The sequence below is a fragment of the Tachyglossus aculeatus genome, chromosome 19 (genome assembly GCF_015852505.1).
Source record: "Tachyglossus aculeatus isolate mTacAcu1 chromosome 19, mTacAcu1.pri, whole genome shotgun sequence".
NCBI lineage: Eukaryota > Metazoa > Chordata > Mammalia > Monotremata > Tachyglossidae > Tachyglossus > Tachyglossus aculeatus.
This window is the reverse complement of record NC_052084.1, coordinates 30,897,972-30,920,349: the sequence shown is the minus strand read 5'-3', so window position 1 is coordinate 30,920,349 and position 22,378 is coordinate 30,897,972. Positions and strand designations below refer to the sequence as shown.

Genomic DNA, 22,378 nt, shown 5'->3' with positions numbered 1-22,378 from the left:
ATGTTCGTACAGATTTATTACTCTATTTATTTTACTTGTACATATTTACTATTCTATTTATTTTATTTCGTTAATATGTTTTGTTTTGTTGTCTGTCTCCCCCTTCTAGACTGTGAGCCCGCTGTTGGGTAGGGACCGTCCCTATATGTTGCCATCTTGTACTTCCCAAGTGCTTAGTCCAGTGCTCTGCACACAGTAAGCGCTCAATAAATACCATTGAATGAATGAATGAATACGATTGAATAAATGAATGTCATTCACGATTGAATGAATGAATGAATGAATAAATACCATTGAATGAATGAATGTCATTCAGAGTAAAAGGGTGGGGTTTTAACACGGCCGTTAATTTGCATAACTTCGCCCATTATTGACGCCATCAGTTTGCTTTAATCCTCCCAGAGATGGTCCTTCCCACCACCAACCATCATTAGTCCCCCCTGCTGTCAATCATATTCTGCAGCTTCTCATTGGTGGATAAACAGGAAGTTGGCATCCCGAAGTCCCGCCCCCAACAGGCCCGTTGATCTCCAACCTCGTGGCCCGGTCCGCCATCTTGGAGCCACGAGGCCTGAGGGAAGGTGGGACGCCCCAGGGGAGAGGGTGCTGGGGCAAAAAAAGGGCACATCATTTAACAATAATAATAATAATAATGATAATAATAATAGAATTTATTAAAAACTTGCTATGTGCAAAGCACTGTTCTAAGCGCAGGGGAGGTTACAAGGTGATCAGGTTGTCCCACTGGGGACTCACGATCTTAATCCCCATTTTACCTTCATTCATTCATTCAGCCGTATGAATGAGAAGCAGCGTGGCCCAATCAATCAATCGTATTTATTGAGCGCTTACTGTGTGCAGAGCACTGTACTAAGCGCTTGGGAAGTACAAGTTGGCAATATAGAGACAGTCCCTACCCAACAGTGGAAAGAGCCCGGGCTTTGGAGTCAGAGGTCATGGGTTCAAATCCCGGCTCCGCCAATTGCCAGCTGCGTGACTCTGGGCAAGTCACTTCACTTCTCTGGGCCTCAGTTCCCTCATCTGTAAAATGGGGATTAAGACTGTGAACCCCACGTGGGACAACCTGATCACCTGGTGACCTCCCCAGCGCTTAGAACAGTGCTTTGCACATAGTAAGCGCTTAATAAATGCCATCATTATTATTATTATTCGAGGTCATGGGTTCGAATCCGGACTCTGCCACATGTCTGCTGTGTGACCTTGGTCAAGTCTTTGAACCCACGACCTCCAAAGCCCGTGCTCTTTCCACTGAGCCACGCTGCTTCTCTACAGTTACACGGGGAAGGCAGGGTGGACCCCCCTAAAAAGCCCCATGGGATGCCGTCCAGACCCCCACTTTCTGGCCCACGGGGTGACAGCACAACCCAGAAGGGTGAGCCTCCTATTGATGTCAGGGTCTGGGGCATGGAAACCACCTGTATTTCATTTCAGAGAAGCAGTGTGGCCTAATGGATGGAGCAAGGGCCTGGAGTCAGAATTCTGCATTACCCTGACTTGCTCCCTTTGCTCTCCCCCGCTTCCCATCCCCACAGCACTTATGTAAATACCTGTAATTTTATTTATTTGTATTCAGGTCTGTCTCCCCGCCCCCCCCAAACTGTAAGCTCATTGTGGGCAGGGAATCTCACTGTTTGTTGTTGCTCCCAGACTGAGCCCTCTCCTTCCTCTCCTCCCTCTCCCCACCCCCCCGCCCTACCTTCTTCCCCTCCCCACAGCATCTGTATATATGTTTGTACATATTTATTACTCTATTTATTTTACTTGTACATATGTACTATTCTATTTATTTTATTTTGTTAATATGTTTTGTTTTGTTTGTAATAATAATAATAATAATGATGTCATTTGTTAAGCACTTACTATTTGCCAAGCACTGTTCTAAGCGCTGGGGTAGATACAAGGTAATCAGGTTGTCCCACGTGGGGCTCACAGTCTTAATCCCCATTTTTACAGATGCGGTAACCGAGGCTCAGAGAAGTTAAGTGACTTGCCCAAGGTCACACAGCAGACTTGTGGTGGAACCGGGATTCGAACCCATGACCTCTGACTCCAAAGCCCATGCTTTTTCCACTGAGCCACGCTGCTTCTGCTTCTGTCTCCCCGTTCTAGACTGTGAGCCCGCTGTTGGGTAGGGACCGTCTCTATATGTTGCCAACTTGTACTTCCCAAGCGCTTAGTACAGTGCTCTGCACACAGTAAGTGCTCAATAAATACGATTGAATGAATGAATGAATATTGTACTTTCCCAAGCGCTTAGTACAGTGCTCTGCACACAGTAAGCGCTCAGTAAATACAATTTGAATATTGAATGAATGAATGATCTGGGTTCTAATCCCACCTCCGCCACTTGTCTGTGAGCCCACTGTTGGGTAGGGACTGTCTCTATATGTTGCCAACTTGTACTTCCCAAGCGCTTAGTACAGTGCTCTGCACACAGTAAGTGCTCAATAAATACGATTGATTGATTTATTGTCTGCTGTGTGACCTCAGGCAAATCACTTAACTTCTCCGTGCCTCATTTACTTCATCCATAAAATGGAGATTAAGATTGTGAGTCCCAGGTGGGGCAGGGACTGTGTCCAGCCCGATTTGCTTGCGTCCACCCCAGCACTTAGTAATTATAATAATAGCATTTATTAAATGCTTACTATGTGCCAAGCACTGTTCTAAGCGCTGGGGTAGATACAGGGTGATCAGGTTGTCCCAAGTGGGGCTCACAGCCTTAATCCCCATTTTACAGATGAGGTAACTGAGGTACAGAGAACTTAAGTGACTTGCCCAAAGTCACATAGCTGACAAGTAGCAAAGCCAGGATTAGAACCCACGACCTCTGACTCCCAAGCCCGTGCTCTTTCCCCTATGCCATGCTGCTTCTACACAGTGTACTGTGCTCTACTAGCCGCTTGAGAATTAGACTGGAAAGAAGGGAATCTTTCCCAGCCCACAAGGAGTTTACACCCAAATGGGGGAGACAAAGATAATATTTTTACAATCCAAGTGATCAAAATAAATAATTATACAAATATAATACATTCATTCATTCAATCGTATTTAATAATAATAATAATGATGGCGTTTATTAAGTGCTTACTATGTGCAAACCGCTAAGCGCTCACTGTATGTGGAGCACTGTACTAAGCACTTGAGAAATAACAAATACCGTTATTATAATTACTAAACTCTGGGGTGAATACCAGCACTTAGTACAGAGCTTGGCACACAGTAAGCACTGAACGAATATCAGAATTATTATTATTTCTACAATACAACAATAAACAGTGACAGTCCCTGCCCACAACGAGGTCACAGTCTGTAAATTCTCCCCTATCCATCCTCCCCACTGTGTTGAACTTGGCTGTATACCCATTAAGCATTTTGATATTTATGTGTATATGCTTACACTCTATTATTTCCTGTATCTCTAATCTACTTTAATGTCTGTCTCCCTCTATAGACCAAGCTCAGCGATTGTTTCTACCAACTCAATAAATCAATCAGTGGTATTTATTGAGCACTTACTCTGTGCAGAGCACTGTACTAAGTGCTTGGGAGAGTACAATACAGGAGTTGGTAGACACATTCCCTCCCCACATGGAGCTTATTTTTCCAAGCACTTAGTACAGGGCTGTGCACACAGTAAGCACTCAGTAAATACCGTTGATTGATTGATTGATATTTGTCCACATGGAGTTTATACTGTAATGGGTGAAACAGACAAAGGAATTGACAAAGAGATGGGGGTCAGCCCTAATTAACCCTCAATTTTTCCACCCTCAACAATCTGTCTTTCCTTGCCCAGACAGGATGAAGAGGTGAGGTAGACAGGATGAAGTGGAGAAACTCGCCATTAAGCAGACCCCTACGTCCAAGCATCATGAATCTCAACTCCAATCCCAGAAGCCGGATTCCCAAGGTATCAAATGCAAATTCCATTCCTAGAGTCATTCCAATGTCTATTTTTAACGCCAACCTTAGTACTAACCCACCCCAAACTTCTTCCCACTCCCCATCCCTAACCTTTACCCCAACCCACTGCACTGCAGCTGCTACTACTACTACTACTACTATTACTACACCTAGCCTTTCCCCAAACATCTGAGAAGCACACTGAAAATCACACTGAGAAACAGCGTGGTTTAGTGGAAAGAGCATGGGCTTGGGAGTTAAAGGTCATGGGTAACTCCAGCTCTGCCACTTGTCAGCTGTGTGACTTTAGGCAAGTCACTTAATTTCTCTGCACTTTAGTTACCTCATCTGTAAAATAGGGATGAAGACTGTGAGCCCCACGTGGGACAACTGGATTACCTTTATCTACCTCAGTGCTTAAAACCCTGCTTGGCACATGGTAAGCGCTGAACAAATACCATCATCATCATTATTATTATTATTAAATCCCTGTTTTTGGTCATTCATTCTTTCATTCATTCATTCATTTAGTCGTATTTATTGAGTGCTTACTGTGTGCAGAGCACTGTACTAAGTGCTTAATAATAATAATAATAATGATGGCATTTGTTAAGTGCTTACTATGTGCCAAGCACTGTTCTAAGTGCTGGGGAGAATATAAAGTGATCAGGTTGTCCCACATGGGGCTCACAGTCTAAATCCCTATTTCCTTATCCTTTGGTTGGACTGGGGCTCACACGTGGGGCTTAATAAATAATGATGGTATTTGTTAAGTGCTTACTATGTGCCAGGCATAGTATAAGGTGTATCTATCTACCTATCTATCTATCTATCGATCTATCGATCTATCTATCTATCCTCCCTAGGTATAAGATACAAGGTAATCAGGTTGCCCCACTTGGTTCACAATCTAAATCCCTATTTCCTTATCCTGTCCAGGGTATAAAAGGTGTGGGAAGAACCAGAACACCCCCAATCTATGTATGATGAATAATAAGCTGGTACCTGGGGAAAAGTGTTTTTATAAAATCAAGGCATTATTGTGAAGAATTCTGTGGTGGGATTCCTATTCTATATACCTCTTTGCCTATTAGTTGGGGGAGAGGGAAAGGATTTGGGAAGGAGCTGGGCTCCTAGGGGCCAGTCTAGCCTGGGCCAATCCAGCCCCAAGGCAAACCAACCACCCCGTGTTCTCCAAGCTCAGAATGTGAGGTGAATCTGTGCCAGTGCCCTGTTATCTCTTCTTTTAATCGAATAAGACAAAACGTTTTCATTGGAAAGGCCGAATGTTACCCTTGGCTTCCTAGTGTCTGCTGCCTCGTCCTTCTTAGGAATGTGTTAATGGCGTCAACATTTTCAGCACGTCTGCAAGATCGTCATGTATTAGGAGATAATAATAATTACTTTGGTATTTGTTAAGCACTTACTATGTGCAAAGCATTGTTCTAAACTCTGGGGAGGATACAAGGTGATCAGGTTATCCCATGTGGGGCTCACAATCTTAACCCCTATTTTACAAATGAGGTAACTGAGGCACAGAGAAGTTAAGTGACTGGCCCAAAGTCACACAGCTGACAAGCGGCGGAGCCGGGATTTGAACCCATGACCTCTGACTCCCAAGCCTGTTGTCTTTTCACTGAGCCACGCTGCTTCTCTTAAATAAATCCTCAATTGGGGGAAGTGTGACATTTCTGATCTTGAGGAAATTTTGGAAAGTGAAATGTTATGAACAGGAGGATTCTGAGGTGATTTCAGACTCCCCATCTTTGCTGAGCAATTAGTTGAGGGTGTCCCAGAGATATTTTTTTCTTGTCTAATCTCTTATGCTCTGCCTCTCTTCTTTTGAATGGGCTAACATAGGGGCCAATCCGCAGGCCTTGGAAGGTTTCTGAATTTCAGAGTTTTGAATTGTTTTAGTCCTTAGTTAAGGAAGGGTTAATTTTCCTGTTGCTAAAGAGCCTTTGTTCTTACTAGAGAAGCAGCTTGGCTCAGTGGAAAGAGCACAGGCTTGGGAGTCAGAGGTCATGGGTTCAAATGCCTGCTCTGCCGCTTGTCAGCTGTGTGACTTTGGGCAAGTCACTTAACTTCTCTGTGCCTCAGTTACCGCATCTGTAAAATGGGGATTAAGACTGTGAACCCCACGTGGGATAACCTGCTGGCCTTGTATCTCCCCCAGTGCTTAGTGCTCGGCACACAGTAAGTGCATAACAAATGCCAACATTATTATTACTATCAATCTATCAATCAATCAAGCCTATTTATTGAGTTACTGTGTGCAGGGCACTGGACTAAGCCCTTGGGAGGATATAACACAACAATGTAAGACACATTCCCTGTCTACAACAAGCTACAGTCTAGAGGGAGAGACAGGCATTAATTATAAATAAATCATGGATATGTACATAAGTGCTGTGGGGGCTTTGGGCAGGTGTGGTGAATAAAGGGAGGAAGTCAGGGTAAAACAGAAGGGAGTGGGAAATGAGGGTTTCAGGGCCTCAGGGAAGGCTTCTTGGAGGAGATGTGCCTTCATTGAGGCTCTGAAGGTGGGGAGAGTAATCGTTTGTCAGTTATGAAAAGGGAGCGTGTTCCAGGCCAGAGGCAGGATGTGATCATTGTGTCTACATAGCTGAGATTAAGGTACAGTGAGTGGGTTGGCATTAGAGGAGTGAGGTGTACTGGCTGGTTGTAGTTAGGAGAGTAGCGAGGTGAGATAGGAGGGGGCGAGGTGAATGAATGCTTTTAAGCCAACGGTGAGGACTTTCTATCTGAGGCGGAGGTGGATGGGCAACCACTGGAGGTTCTTGAGGAATGGGGAAACATGACCTGAACATTTTTATAGAAAAACGGTCCGGGCGACAGAGTGAAGTATGGACTGGAGTGGGGAGAGAGAGGAGGCAGGGAAATCAGCAAGGAGGCTGATATAGTCATCAAGGCGAGATAGGATAAGTTGTCTGTGTTAACGTGGTAACAGTTATTCTCTTTGAAGTGACAACATCACACCTAGGAAGTGAACATCACACTTAATAACCAGTTCAGGAAAATTCAGGTCAAATACATATGATAATCAGATTGGGAAGAATGGGAATTATTTTTCCCTATTGCCCCTACATCCCCTATATCAGTGTCTGTGGAAAGCAGGCTTTCGAGGTTCCATACAATAGGTGCCACACAAGATCTTAACCCATGTAGGTCACATAAATAGACGGCAAACACTGAAGTTTCCTTTATTCCAGTGCTCTCAGCAAAGATCATCAAAATGTTAGCAAACCACGCTAGGGTTTTTGTTTTGTTTTGAAAACCTAATTAAGAGGCATCCATTTTTCATTGTGAGTGGTGGCATGAGAAGGATCAGGGTTTTTAGCAGGGGAGATTTAGCCGGGGCAAGTTTCAAAGAGTAAATAGTTCAGGAAGACATCATTTTGGGTCTTTTCTGCCCCAGTTGGAAACTCTTGGATCTTGTCAGAGACCAGGACTAGCCAGGTTGGGAATTCAGCTCGTAATTTGTGGGGGTGAGGGGCTCCACCGCCCCATGGAGTGGGCACCTGTGCTAATAAGAGAATTGTCTGGGTCCTTGGCTTAGCCATTTGCCTCAAGAACCCTGGAGCAGGCCTTGAATTAGACCCTGTTCCCAGATCCATTCAGGGAGAGGTAGTTGGTTTCAACCCATCTGGACCTCAGTTTTGTCATTTTTAAAACGGGGTTGTGAGAACTTTTGACCCGATATATACATTTGAAATCCTTTGAGCTTTTCAGGGACAAAGAATGCAATCACTACTAAAGTTCTCACTAAGTCTGTGCAGTGCTTCCTTTGCTGGGTTTGATAATAATAATAATAATAGTAGTAATAATAATAATGATGATGGTATTTGTTAAGCACTTACTATGGGCCAAGTACTGTTCTAAGTGCTGGTGTAGATACAAGGTAATCAGGTTGTCCCACGTGGGACTCAAAGTCTTACGCCCATTTTACAGATGAGGTAACTGAGACACAGAGAAGTTAAGTAACCTGCTTGCCCAAGGTCACACAGTAGACAAGTGTCAGAGCCGGGATTAGAAGTCATGACTTCTGAATTCCCAGCCCGTGCTCCTTCCACTAAGCCAATGCACCTTTCTGATTGTCCTGGGCTTAGCTGGCTGGAAGTTGTGGGGGTGGAGGGAGAGTGGAAGGGAGGAAAAGGGGAAGCAGGGAGTATTGGAATTTGGAAAGATCAGAATGAGCTGAGAGTCAAACTCTCTTGGCACTAATCTTTCCAGTCCCTCTAACGCTGGATGTGGCAGGACTTTACCCCAGGGAGCCTCGTTCTGTTCAAAGGTTCCAGGGCTCTGGGTGCTGTGAAATTACAGAAACCTCCACTAACTCAGGTTTGAATTTTCTGAGAAAGGCCCAAAAGCCTCTCCAAATCAGTGGCGATGTCTACAGTTCCACTGCTGTCTCCTTGGGTGCTGTTTCAGGACCGGGGGAAGAGGGAAACATTGCTGAATCAAGTGTTTCGATCCACTGTAGAATGAGAGACTTTGTCCTCAGACCCTGGGCATCCAAAGACCAGAAATGGAGCAGTCGACAAAGAGGGAAAACACTTCTTTAATGGGCTCTCTTTGCTCGCATGGATTTCTCCCTGAGTCGACTCCAGTGCCAATTACAACAGCTTTGGTGACCTTGGGCGGCTGGGGAAACTTTTAACCTGCTAGAGCCCTAAATTAGAGTTTATCCAGTCACAACTGTTTTGAACTAGTCCAGGAAGTAATGGTCTCAGCAAGTTTTACAAGCACAGGCTTTGCCCAGCTCAGGGCCTTCAAATGTTTTATGTCATTTTGGTGCAAAACAACCTGAAGGTTATTTTTTTTACTCAACCATGTTTAGCTAGAGCAGATTCCATGGAAAATGAATACAATACTCATTCTTAGATGTTTAAGCCATTCATTGGAGCTAAGTAAGTTTCTTGGCAGCTGCATCGATTCTAGGTTTTCAGATTGGGGACTGTATAGGATTGAGACAGGTATATGCATAAACATCCTTTGGGCAAGAGCAGGCTTTGGCGGCCAGAGTGGACATTTTTGAGCATGACTTTTTGCTCCTCCTGTAGACCGTAACCTCCTTGTGGACGGGAATCGAGTCTAGCAACTCTGTTATAGTGTACTTTCCCAATAATAATAATGATGATGGCATTTGTTAAGTGCTTACTATGTGCCAAGTACTATACTAAGGACTGAGATAGCTGAAATATAATCAGGTGGGACACAGGCCCTGTCCCACATGGGGCTCACACTCTAGGGAAAACAGGTATTAAATCTCTAAGTGCTTAGTACTGTGTTCTGCACACCATTAGCACTTAGTACATAGCATAGATTGATTGAGTGTGCCATGTATCCATTTCAGTGATACTTAGTGCTGGGGTACCCAAATTCTCAACTTTGGGGTACGAGGATTGGTGAGCAAGGTTGGACCCTTAATGATCAGTTTCTTGCTTAATATCCTGGGCTTGGCATATTTTTTTATTGGCTCAAAAACCATCGGGAAAAGAAAGCTTGCATGTTTTCCTAATAGAGTCTGTGTCCCTGACAATCCCCCTTTATAGTTTTGGGTGGCTACAAGTTCTGTTGATTGAACCACACCCAATGGGTGAGAAATCTGGTCTTGGTGACCCCTTTTAGAGGAAGGCTAAACACTCCTAGACCCCGGAGGGTGTTCGGGGGGACCGTTTAGTGGTTACTGTCACTGCAGGGAACAATATTATCCTGATGGCTTTGAAGAGCCCACGAATCACCCAGAGACCTTTCCCCAAAGGCCCAATTTACATTAACAGGATCCAGCGTAAGGTCATTTCCTGAGAATGGAATGAATAAATAGCTAATCAAAATCAGACATCAGGTGAATGTTTAGATGAACTCTGATGTTTTAAAAATCTGTTGGGATTTATGCTGTCTTACCTAGCGTTCCATTTCAACATCCAGTCCTAAATGAGCCTTGCAAAACAATTATTTACATTTGTATCATTGTTCATTCTTTTGCTAAACCTCCTTTTGCTCAGATCCAGAGGTTTTCCGGGGATATTTCTCTTTCTCCATTCCATAAAAATTAAAATGTGGAATGTTCAATTATGTTAACAAAGAAGAGAACTTCCTCTGTGTGAGGGTTTGGCAATGGTGCTCTGTAGTATAAATAATGACAGGAAGGAGAAAAATGTCTTTAGTGGTCCCTCAAACATAATTTTGATGAAAATGACACCTCTCTGGGAAAGTAATTGGGTTATTTATATGCTTTGGATGGAAGGCTTAGATTTTTTGGCAGGATGCTACCCGGAGTTAACAAGTTAACTTGCTGCAGACACTATCTGTTTTGAAAAGCTTGTAATAAAAGAGGGTGCATTCCCTAAAATAACATTCAACCGGTTGGTTAGATGAGTTCAGTAATGACTTCTAGCAGAGCTGCACTGTGGATTTCTTTCAGCATTTCTTTTTCTCTGGGAGTTTAGTGAATACAGAGGTGCTGTTTAATCATGTGCCATGTGGACAGTTTGAAATTGTTATTCTTGACAGGACAAGATGGTGGATTTGGGACAAATCATTGTAGGTGATGCTCCAGGGATTTAATTGTAACCTATTGGATTTATGGAAGGCCATCTTTCCAAGGGTTTTTCCTCACCACCATCCTGCGAGGCAAGGAAGGCAGGAACAGATATGAGTTGGGGGCACATGTAGGAATGAGTTATGGCAGGAAGTAGGGGTCTTTCCTGAACATAATATTAAATGGGTAGGTCAACTTTTTTATGGTGTTTAATAAGGGCTTAATATGTTTCAAGCACTGTTCTAAGCACTGGGGTAGATACAAGTTAATAAGATCCGTTACAGTCCCTGTTCCACAAGGAACTTACAGTCAAACTTGTACTTCCCAAGTGCTTAGTACAGTGCTCTGCACACAGTAAGCGCTCAATAGATACGATTGAATGAATGAATGAATGAATAAAACAGGCACGGAATCCCCATTTTGCAGTTGAGAAAACTAAGGTACAGAGAAGTTAAGTAACTTGGCCAAGGTCGCATAGAGACAAGTGGTGGAGTCAGGATTAGAATCCAGGTCCTCTGGCTCCAAGGCCCATGCTTTATTCACTAGCCCACACTGCTTCCTATGCTGCCGATAGGTCCTCAAAAATCGCACTTTTTGTTCGTCGGCCTCGATCCCATCTATCTTGCTGCCGACTCCTTGTCCAAGTCCTGCTTTTAACCTGGGACTCCCTCTCCCTTCGTATTTGATTGTTCATCACTCTCCCATTTTCAAAGCCTTATTCAAATCACATCTCCTCCAAGAAGCTTTCCCCAACTAAGCCCTCATTTCCCCTACTCCCTCTCCCTTCTGCATCACTCTTGCAGTTGGATCTGTACCCTTTAAGCACTTGATAGTCACCTTTCCCTTAGCCCCACAGCACTTAGGTTCATATCCGTAATTTAATATCTGTCTCCTACTCTAGACTGTAAGTTCCTTATGGGCAGAAAACATGTCTGCCAATTCTAATATATTTTACTTTCCCAAGCACTTAGTATAGTGCTGTGCGCCCATTGGTAGGTGGCAGCAACTGCCCGGCCCTTCATCCTCTACTGAAATTTGGGGTCCAAGCAGTGTCACTGGTGGCCAAGTCTGATCCAGCAGAACTTCTGGGGTAAGGTAGTCAGGGATGGTGGAAATCAGGGCAGGGAGGCAACACAAACAGGGGAGGAGAAAAAGGAGGAGAAGGAGGGAGAGGAAGGGAAGGAGGAAAAGGAAAAGGAGGAGGAAGAGAAGAGGCCCTTCCGCCTCTGCCTTCCCCTTGCTGGCCCTTCCCCTATAAGCTCTTTTCCCCTAGAGGTCCTCTTCCCCCTTCTACATGATCCTTCTCCATCGATGAGAGGCAGCATGGGAGCTAGAAGCTCAGGCTTTTTCTCCTTGGGCCCATCTGGGAGGTGAGGAGAAGTTCATCCATCCATTGTCCATGGCTCACCAGATCCTGGGCTGCTCTTCCGAGCCTTCCAACGTCCATTGTGTTGGTTTCTTCTCCATGCGTGGCTGGCTATGGAGTCCAAATGAGTGCATTGACCATCTCCCCCATCAGAGTGTCAGCTCCTCATGAGCAGGGAATGAGTCACTTCTTTATTCTGAACTTCCCAAGTGCCTGCCACAGTATACTGCAAAAAGTGGGTACTCAATGAATACTACTGTTTGAGGCCTCACTCAATCAATAGTATTTGCTAAACTGCTACTCTGCTAAGTGCTTGGGAACATCCAACAGAAGCCAAAGAACTGGCTCTCCCCTCAAGAAACTTGCATTCTAATGTGTGAGATGGACAAACACCAAATTATTTTTTGGGTGATAGTAGGAGGAAATTACTCCTGGTAGGAGCCAGAGACAGGAGTATGGAAAGATGAAATAAATGAATAAATAATATATGTAGATAGAGATATACTACTGATTATATGTATATATATTGCTGGAAGATGGATGACAGTGAATAAATGCTAGGGGCTAAAATGACTTGAATGGAAGGGAAAATTCACTGGGGAAGACATCCTGGAGGAGATGGGATTTCAGAAGGGCTCTGACTATAGGGAGAGCTGAAGTTTGGCATATTTGAAGGGCAGGAAATGTCTCCGCGTATTGTTGTATTGTACTCTCCCAAGCACTCAGTAAAGTGCTCTACATACAATAAGTGCTCAATAAATATGATTCATTGATTAATTGAAGGGGGAGGGAGTTCCAGACAGGGATCACAGCATGAGTGAGAGGTCAGAGGTGGGAGAATGGAGAGCAAGGGCCTCAGGATGAAAAGACCCCTTGTCTCCTGACCAGTCTGTTTCACACAGTTCTGGATGGCACCACTTATTAATAGAAATAGTACCTGCCCTAGAGAGAATAAGGAATGGATTTCAATACTAGGACCACTCAGAAGGAATGAATTTTGGAAAGGTTGGACATTTGGACATTTTCGCCGTGTTATTCTAGGAGACACTGCTTCAATATCTTTCCCCTGTGTGTGATGAGGCATGAAAGAGAATGGGGACAGTGTCAGTCAATCAGTTGTATTTACTGAATGCTTACTGTGTGCAGAGCACTGTGCTAGGCGCTTGGGAGGGGACAACAGAACAATATAACATGCACATTCCTTGCCCAAAACGAGCTTACAGTGTCCCTTGGCTGAGCCCAAGTCTCTGAATAGCTTGTCGCCTGCTCAGATCCTCAATCCTCAGTAAGAGTTTAGCTGGGAAACATGAGTGGAATAGCATTGGGGAATCTGGGAAATGGGAGATTTCTTTTCAGGTGATGGGCAAACATTAGGGAAAAAGTTGCCCGTCGAATGCAGCATAAAATCGGGGAAAAGTTAGATGATGGATCTGCTGTCAGCACCATGTGGTATTTTATAGGGAACCTCCACGTTTTTCTCCAAACTGTCATATTTTGGGATGGGTTATTAACGGTCACAAGCACAACGCATGTAACATTTTCCCAAGAAGTGGCGTACAGCGAGGGTTTCTGTGGTTTGTGTTTTCCTTGAAACCTATTAAATATAAAAATGTAGAAGGCATTCAAAAGAAAATGTCATAGCTGCCCTGTGTAAACTGGAACAGATCACAATGTAAATAGAGATGTAATGAAAAGAAAATTCCAGCTGGAATATTTGTCCAGGAATAGTGCACCCTGATTGAAAGGCTACAATGAGCAAAACAGGCCACTGGACTTTGATAAACAGAGGGGTTTTTTGCCTATTGTTTACTGTCATAAATCTCTCAGGTGATGACATTATTAATCTCCCCATTCTGCACCCTTTGGCAACCTTTTTTTTAAAAAAAAATTCTCCATTTTTTAGCTTGAGTCTTTCAGAAATAGTTCCAACTTTAGCTGAGAAGTAGCAAAGAGTTTAATCTCCCCATCAGGAATACAATTCAGGGGCTTCCAACTTTTGAAAAATAGAATCCACCAAGTCACTGCATTTTTCATTAAATAACCAATAACCTGTTCATTCAAAGCATTTTGCCATCTTCACAATAGCTTGTCGCCTGCTCAGATTCTCTGCAGTTGTTCAACACCTACTGCTCCTATCTGGAACTTTCCCTCTTAAAGGTGTATTACTCTAGCATCTTTCTCTTTATAAATAAAGTGAACACATTTGCTATTCTAACATTTACCTTTCCTTTAAAGGGTTTAAACAGTTTTAATTATTCTTTCAGGTTGCTTCACTCTAGTACCTTGCCATTCATTCATTCAGTTATTTGTATTTATTGAGAGCCCATGGGAGGCAGAGTACTGTAGTAGGCACCTGGGAAAGTATAGTAAAAGTAACAGATTTGAACCCCACCATTTGACCAAAAGTATCAACTCTTCTAGGTATGGGAAAATTCACTCTTGAGATACTTTTTCAGTCCTCTGGGACTTAAGTACAATTTAATCCTCTTGTCGGCAGTGCTCGTGTTAAGTTCTTCTTTCAATTCTGCCCTTTTTTGAGCGTGCAATACCAGAACGTTATCTTCCCTAAATTCGATTTTATAGCTGGTCTGTAACATTTGCACTACTTTTCTCTGGCAAGTTATTTAGGCTTTTAATTGACCAAGCACTCAACATATTTTTAATCAATCAATTGTATTTATTGGTGCTTACTATATGCAGGACATTGTACTAAGCGCTTGGAAGAGTTCAGTATAGCAGAGTTGATGGACACGTTCCCTGCCCACAACAAGCTTACAGTCTAGAGGGGGAGACAGACATTAATATAAATAAATAAATTACGGGTATGTACATAATTGCTGTGGAACTGAGGGAGAAGTGAAAAGGGGGTGCAAATCCAGGTGCAAGGGTGATGCAGAGGGAGTAAGGGAAGAGGAAATGAGGGCCTACTCTGGGAAGTCCTCTTGGAGGAGATGTGCTTTTAATAAGGTTTTGAAGGTGGGGAGAGTGATTGTCTGTCAAATATGAAGAAGGAGGGCACTCCAGGCCAGAGGCAGGACATGAGCAAGAGGTTGGCAGCGAGATAGATGAGATCGAGTAACTGTGAGTAGGGTAGCATTAGAGAAGTGAAGTGTGCAGGCTGGGTTGTAGTAGGAGCTCAGGGAGGTAAAGTCAGAGGGGACAAGGTGGTAGAGTGCTTTAAAGCCAATGGTAAGAAGTTTCTGTTTGATGGATGTGGAGGTAGATGGGCAGCCACCGGCAGTTCTTGAGGACTGGGGAAACGTGGATTGTATGTTTTTGTAGAAAACTGATCTGAGCTGTGGAATGACGTCTGGACTGGAATGGGGAGGGAAGAGGGGCAGGGAAGTAAGCAAGGAGGCTGATGCAGTAATCGAGGTGGGATAAGATAAGTGCTTTAATTAACATAGTAGCAGTTTGGACCGAGAGGAAAGGGTAGCCACACCATTCCTGTTAACATACAGCTTTCTTTTTCTTTTTAAATTGAACTAATATACCATGGGAACCACTGGTTGGAATATAATTCCCAGGTGGTCTGAGAATTATCTCTGAATATTCAGGTACTTCTAGTTTAATTTTTCACTAGTTATACATTCTGTTAAATATTTTTCTGCTGGATCATCCAAGACTTCCTATCCCACTCTGGACTTCCTGGAAGATACGATGAGGATGATGATGATAATGATGGTATTTGTTGAGCGCTTACTATGTACCAGGCACTGTACTAAGCTCTGGGGTAGATACAGCAAATCAGGTTGGACAGAGTCCCTGTCCCATACGGAGCTCACAGTCTTAATATACTCTCCTAACATGTACTTTCAGAGATAACAGAAGAGATTAGTCTATAAGCTTACTAAAAAACCTCACAAAAGCATTCAGAAGAGAGTGAAGCGGAGAAAAGCTCATGAATATCTTGTCTGTTTTCCAAAGAATGAGCTTTCCATTCTCTTTTAAAATGATGACTATGAAAAGTCTCATCAGAGAGCAAATTAGAGTTCATGGTGTTACCACATATGTGTGAAAGAGAACATATCCTTTTACTTGGTAAGTTATTGCTAGCAGAGTGAAGGAGCATGTCCCCATGAAGAATTTCTTTTCTAACTTTCCTTCTGTCCTGAAGTTCCTGAAAAAGCCAGCTTTCTTTCACTTCTGCAGCCCGAATACCAGTAAGCAGGCTTTTCTCTGCTGTTTATCTTGATGATGAGGTTCTAGGCTGAGGTCTGCTGCTTTTTTCTTATGTAGTATTGTGTATACTCCGAGTTCCAGAAATAAGTTGCACTTTGCCACCCAGGCAGACAGCTGCCATTCTGGCCTGTCAATCAAACCAAAAGGGGCTGCTCTGAAAGTTGAGGAAATCCATCATGGTTTGGACAGTTGTGCAGTGTCGACTCATTTCGGTCACTGAGGCTTGAGCTGATGTGAAGAGTGATTGGCAGGGGCACTTGTCTGAGGCCCAGTGAGGGTTAGGACTATCCTTCTGGCTAACAACTGCACAAATATGAGACGGGCTGAGTAGGAGAGTGTTGTTTCAACAAATTATTTGAGGTATGAGGCTACCTCCTATCTGTATTTATTATTTCAGCTCTTGGTGTAACGAGGAAGAAAAACTCTGTTTACTTTAGGCAGTTCCCATTAAAGGAGTTGGGTTGCCTGGGTTTTCTTCTTTGACTGTCCCTTCTCGGTATGACTTTGACTGGGACACAATATAGTGGGAAAATACAGCTCAAACTCTGAAGCCAGGCAGGAACTACTGGTCTAGACTATAAACTCAGAGCAGAGAGCATGTCTGTTATATTGTTATACTGTACACTCCCAAGCGCTTAGTACAGTGCTCTGCACTCAGTAAGCACTCAATACATGATTGACTGACTGACTGGTCTTCTGTTCCATTTTTCCTTTATCAGTCACCATTTGGGGAGGAAAACCTTCCGCAGGGGGTCCTCCAGTCCCTAGGTTTTTCGGGGCTTGGGAGAAACCGGAGAGATCCTTTCAAGAAGTTTGGGACCTCTGGGCTGTCTTCACTTTGGACACTTTTTTATGGTATTTGTTAAGCACTTACTATGTACCAGGCACTGTACCAAGCACTGGGGCAGATACAAGTTATCAAGTTGGACAAAGTCCACGTCCCCTATGGGGCTCACAGTCTTAATCTCCATTTTACAGATGAGGTAACTGAGGCACAGAAAAGTAAAGTGACTTGCCCAAGGTCAATACAGCAGAGAAGTGGCAGAGCTGGGATTAGAACTCAGGTTCTAACTTAAGGGACAGCCCTGCACCCCCAAGATTCCAGATGTCATGAATAGCAGGTGTCTGGGAATCTCTTTGGAAAGAAGTCTGGAGGGGGATAAAAACTGGGTTGAGTCTTCTTTACTTGTGTTGCACGGCAGACACTGACACCAGACATTGCTGTGCCAAGCTGTCCATTCAGGTTTTATTACCCCAATTATCTGGTAATCTCATGGGACTGCTATTGGCTTGGGAAGCTGGAAAAGGTGGGCACCCTAGGATTTCACTGGCCCAGTGCCTACCAGTTTTAATGATCAGCATCCTGGTCATTAAAGCCTCCACCCACAATTTACAAGATAGCCAAGTAAATGGCTTTGGTGATGGCAGCGAATTACTGTGACATAAATTATCCTTTGGCTCAGATCGAGCATAATTTTGAACAAGCTGCTTATATGAATTCTGCTAGGCATGTAATATGGGAACCCTTTAACATTTAAAAATTGAAAATATAGCAAACATTTTGTTACTAAAGTCTGTCTGGGTCCTGACCTCCTAGAATGCATTTAGCTATCCTTAAGTGTACTCCCATTGAGTTAAAATGGAACCAGGACAGGATAGAGAGAAATAGAGATCTGCCTGGCTTCCTCATTAGACTGTAAGTCCCTTGAGGGCAAGGATCATGTCTTCTACTAATTTTGTATCTTTCCAAGAGCCTACTACAGTACTTTGCACACAGTAAACATTCAGTAAATGCTGTTGAATGAATGAATGAATGAAGAAGGTACTAGAGTTTGCCCCTATAAAACCTCTATCAATCAGTCAATCAGTGGTATTTTTTGAGCGCTTGCTGTGCAGAACACTGGGTTAAACATTTGGGAGAGTATAGTAGAATTAGTAGGTACATTCTCTGCCCTCAAGGAGCTTACAGCCTAGCATGGGAGGTGGACACAACAATAAATTATCTGTAGGGGAAGTATACGCACCGCTGTAGGTGTAAAGGGGAGAGTGAGAACAAGTATCTGGTCATTGAGAAAGAAAGCAACTGCCTCTGGGAGTAGCAAAAGTTTGGACAGAGTGGAGAGAGGCTAAGAATGGGAGTCAGGAGACCTGCTTCTAATCACGTGGCCAAGCCTGGAAATCCTAACCTGGGAATCTGGACCTGCGTTCTGATCCCAGTTCTGCCACTTGCCCACTGGTGACTTGGGCAAATCACTTAAACTGTTCTAAGCCTTGGTTTCCTCATATGTAGAATGGAAAGTAAATTCTTATTTTCTCACCCACTTAGACTGCAAGCCCTATGTGGGACAGGGACTGTGTCTGACCTGATAAACTGGTATCACTGTTTACCTGCTGTGTGACCTTGGGTAAGGCATTTGATTTCTCTGTGCCTCAGTTTCCTCATCTATAAAATGAGGATCATATATCTGTGCTCCCCCATCCCTAGACTGTGAACCCTGCGTGGGGCAGGGATCGTGTCCAATCTGATTATATTATATATACCTCGGATCTTAGCCCAGTGCTTGGCATTAAGTAAGCTTTTAGCAAATAACCGCAGTTATTATTTCTAAGGCAGACCAGCAGCTAGATGGATAGAAACCATAGCAACTATAAAGGAAGAACCATTAGCAAGGTTACGGACTGTGGCAGAAGACAGGACATTCTGGAGAAAATATATCCATAGAGTCACTATGAATCGGAAACGACTTGACGACACCTGATAATAATAATAATATTGTCATTGAAGACCTTTCCAAACAAAAGAGCAATTGAAAATATACTTCACAGGCAGCAGGTACAGTTTTAATACTTAACCAGAAGGGCAGACCTCGATCTGTAAATACCTATGGCCCATACACAGATGTAGATGACTCAACTTCTTCATCTAGACTAGGTAACAAATATGCCATCCTTCAGTTTCAAGCAAAGAAACAGTTACTTCACTCAACAGTTAAGTGAACTGCTATCTGGCAGTCATTATATCTGTGATTTACAAGCAACATATAGGTCTGCATTACTCATGTCAAAGACCACCAATATAAAATACAGCAAATGGGATTTTATCTTTCAGCACACTACAGAGTGGTTGTGCACATTATACTTCTCAGTCTGCATATAATCAATCTAATGTAAACCATTATCTCCACCCAGAAGACCAAACTTTGCATTGGCTCATATCTTAAACATGTTTGACAATCACAGCTCCCTTGATATCTTGCAAACTCCACGGTCCCTGCAAGATGTTCATCACCGACACAAAACAGTTACCGGTGTTAAAGAATAAGGGGATTATCTCGGGAGGAGTCTGCTGACAGAGTGGGGAGTGAGCATTTCACCAGAAATCAAAGTGTGATTTTTATCCCAAGCTTTCAAATTAACTTGGAAAGGTAGCAGGTCTTGGGAAAATTGAGACTCGCCAAATAGAACTATTTCTGGAAGGATACCTTTTCAGCTTTGGAAAGTATAAACAAAAAAACGTCTAGAGCGGGTCATGTGTTGGGTGTAGCTGACAGCATTTTCTAATAATAATGTTGAAAAATCTTGGGAAACTTAAGTTTCAAGAGTTTGAGATCCTTTTAAAGAAAAATGGGAGCTAGATTTACTGTAATTTGCAACTATTTCTATGCTGTCACATTAGGAATGTTTGGGGAGGTGAGGAAAGAGAAAGAGAGAGACTGAGAAAGAATTTTCTCCTTAAGAGAAAAATGTCTTGAGGGTGGATATTGGGTTCAGGAATTTTTCTATCTGAAGTTTGGCACCCAACAGATTTTTTTCCTTTTAATTTATTATGTTCTTTTTAAGGAGATTTCATTCTCAATTAAGATGTAGCTATCATCTCCCAACTAATTATTATGGTCTAATCTGTGAAAAATTCTAATAGCTTCCTATATTCATTAGCCCTTTCCCTTGAGTGAACAAACATGCTTATTTTAGAACAGTTTTGAACGTATTAATTAAAAATGCCATAGATCACCTGACTTCATATTTCACGTAGATTTAGTTCACTTCAAATGCATTGAACTTGCAAAGTTGGAGGAGGAAATTAATGTAGACCAAAGTCTCTCTGCCATATATTTATCACCCAGGTTAAAGGTGAAATCATAAACATTTAGAAACACCTTTTTCTGAAAAAAAATCAGTGAGTCTGTGAAACCCACTGACTCCTAGTCACAGCAGGAGCACTGAGCCTCAGAATTAATTTCCAAACTTTGTAAACCAGACATTTTCATCAAGGGTATTTATTGAGTACCTATTGAGGCCATAAGACTGTACCAAATGTGGAGGCAACATGGGTTTAAATTAGTTCAAACCCAGTCTCAGTATGGATCACAGGGGGCTCAGAGTCTGCTTCTGATTCTGGCTGGGACCCCAGCATACCAAGAAAAAAACCCTCATCTATGCCTTCATTAGTTTCTTCAGATTCTCATGTGTCTATCCCAGTGTTTAGTGCAGTTCTTGGCACATAGTAAGTGCTGAATGAATGGCATCATTATTATCATTACAGTTATTCATTTTTGGTAGCATTGGATTCCCAGAGGTCTGGCTGATCACTTTGGGTCAGTAAAATACAGAGTTCTTTTAACAACCATTTCAAGTCTTTTCTGGCCAAACTCTCCTTTGGATAATTGAATTCTGCCAACATAAAGCATTCCCCAACCACTCTGTTATAAAAGATATTCTTCATTTCCTGCCCTCGAGTGGAGCTTTGCTATGTTTCACCCCAGAATTTGGCTCCGTTTCAGTAAGGAACCGAGAGATTCCTACATGGTTAGGGCCATGTGAAGCCCATGTCAAACGTTTCAGTGCCAAGACCCACTAAAATGTATTCCGTAAACCAAGAATATAACTCACAGTGCAGCAGATCTCTGCCAGGAGATATCCCAGAAGTTGCATTTATTGGGAACAGCAATATACACACTCCTTGTCTGTGTTAGAGCCCATTTAGTGATGAGTTTAAACAGTACCAACAGTCCAGCTGACTTTGGGAAGGTTTGATTCTACAGGAGAAAACTGAAAAATCTATATCCAGAATCAGGTCCACGGGGGCAAACTGAAAGGCTTCCGGGTCCTGTGTGAGCTCTGAGTCAGGGTTGGCTGCTGTTGTGGCTGCTTCTCCCCAAGAGGACCCCACTTTTTCCTTCTCTGTAGGCCCAGCTTCAGGCCCAACTCCAGCCCTTAGCTACACAGTACATGAGCTGCGTCCTCACCAGAGCGGGTGCAGGTGCTCCCTGCCTGCATCTAACCCCACAACTCCAGAATGGTGCTGTATTTTTGGTCTTTGGTCTTCTGGTGCTGGGCGTGCTGGCAGCTCAGGATGCTCCTCTTCACACTCATCATTCTCACCTGCCTGCCCCAAAGCCCCACTCCCCCGGCTCCTCCACTTGTCAGCCGTGTGACTTTGGGCAAGTTGCTTAACTTCTCTATGCCTCAGTTCCTCATCTGTAAAATGAGGATTAAGATGGTGAGCCCCACGTGGGACAATCTATCCCTGTGCTTAGAACAGTGCTTGGTACATAGTAAGCACCTCACAAATACCATCATTATTATTGTTATTAATATTAAGTGGTGTCCAGGGACAGTCGTAGGACTGGGCCAGTTTGTAATGTTCTGATGTCAATCAGATGGCTCTCCTCAGAGCAGGGTTCCTGGGAAAGCCTGAGCAGCAATAATAATAATAATAATGATGGGATTTATTATTATTATAAATAATAATATTATATTATAATATTATTTTAATATAATATAATGTATATTAATATAATATAATGTATTATATTATAATATTATATAATTTGTATTATATTATAAATAATAATATTAATAATAATATTCCACCAGCAGTACTGGTGGAACATGTCTCCAAAAACGCTCATCCTTTCTGTACCACCCAGCATCCCCTTCTTCGAAACGATTCCCCAGTCCCACACTGGGAAGCAAATTGGAATCACAGTTGGGGAAATGTTAGGTTCCTGAGATCTTTCTTCAAGTCAGTGGCGGAGCTGGGGTTAGAACCCAGGTGGCCCAAGCCCCCAGCCCGCATCCAGCCCCGCAACCTTGGCCCGTCTCTCACCGCGAGGCACTTCCTGCCACAAGAAACGTATGGGTGACAAATCTTCTGGTCGACCTTCAGAGTTCAGAGTTTCCCTGAACATTTTTTTTTTCCTCATGGTCTTGACAAGTAATGGCCCCGCAAGCGTGAGAAGGCCACACATGGTCTGCGGAGAAGCAGCCCCTCCACTTGTCTCCCCAGAGAGTTGCTCCGAGGTGCTGAGAAAAAGCTGATGTTTTTAGGAAGGGGA

At 43.2% G+C, this 22,378-nt stretch overlaps 1 long non-coding RNA gene across 1 annotated transcript in view; it reads left to right on the top strand.

Moving 5' to 3' along the window:
- The first annotated feature begins 3,830 nt into the window (after nucleotides 1-3,830).
- The window catches only part of LOC119940573, a 57,860-nt gene continuing 39,312 nt past the window's right edge, over nucleotides 3,831-22,378 (top strand). The window contains exon 1 of the long non-coding RNA XR_005455021.1: nucleotides 3,831-3,934. This is a non-coding gene — a long non-coding RNA (uncharacterized LOC119940573). The remainder of the gene's footprint in view (nucleotides 3,935-22,378) is intronic.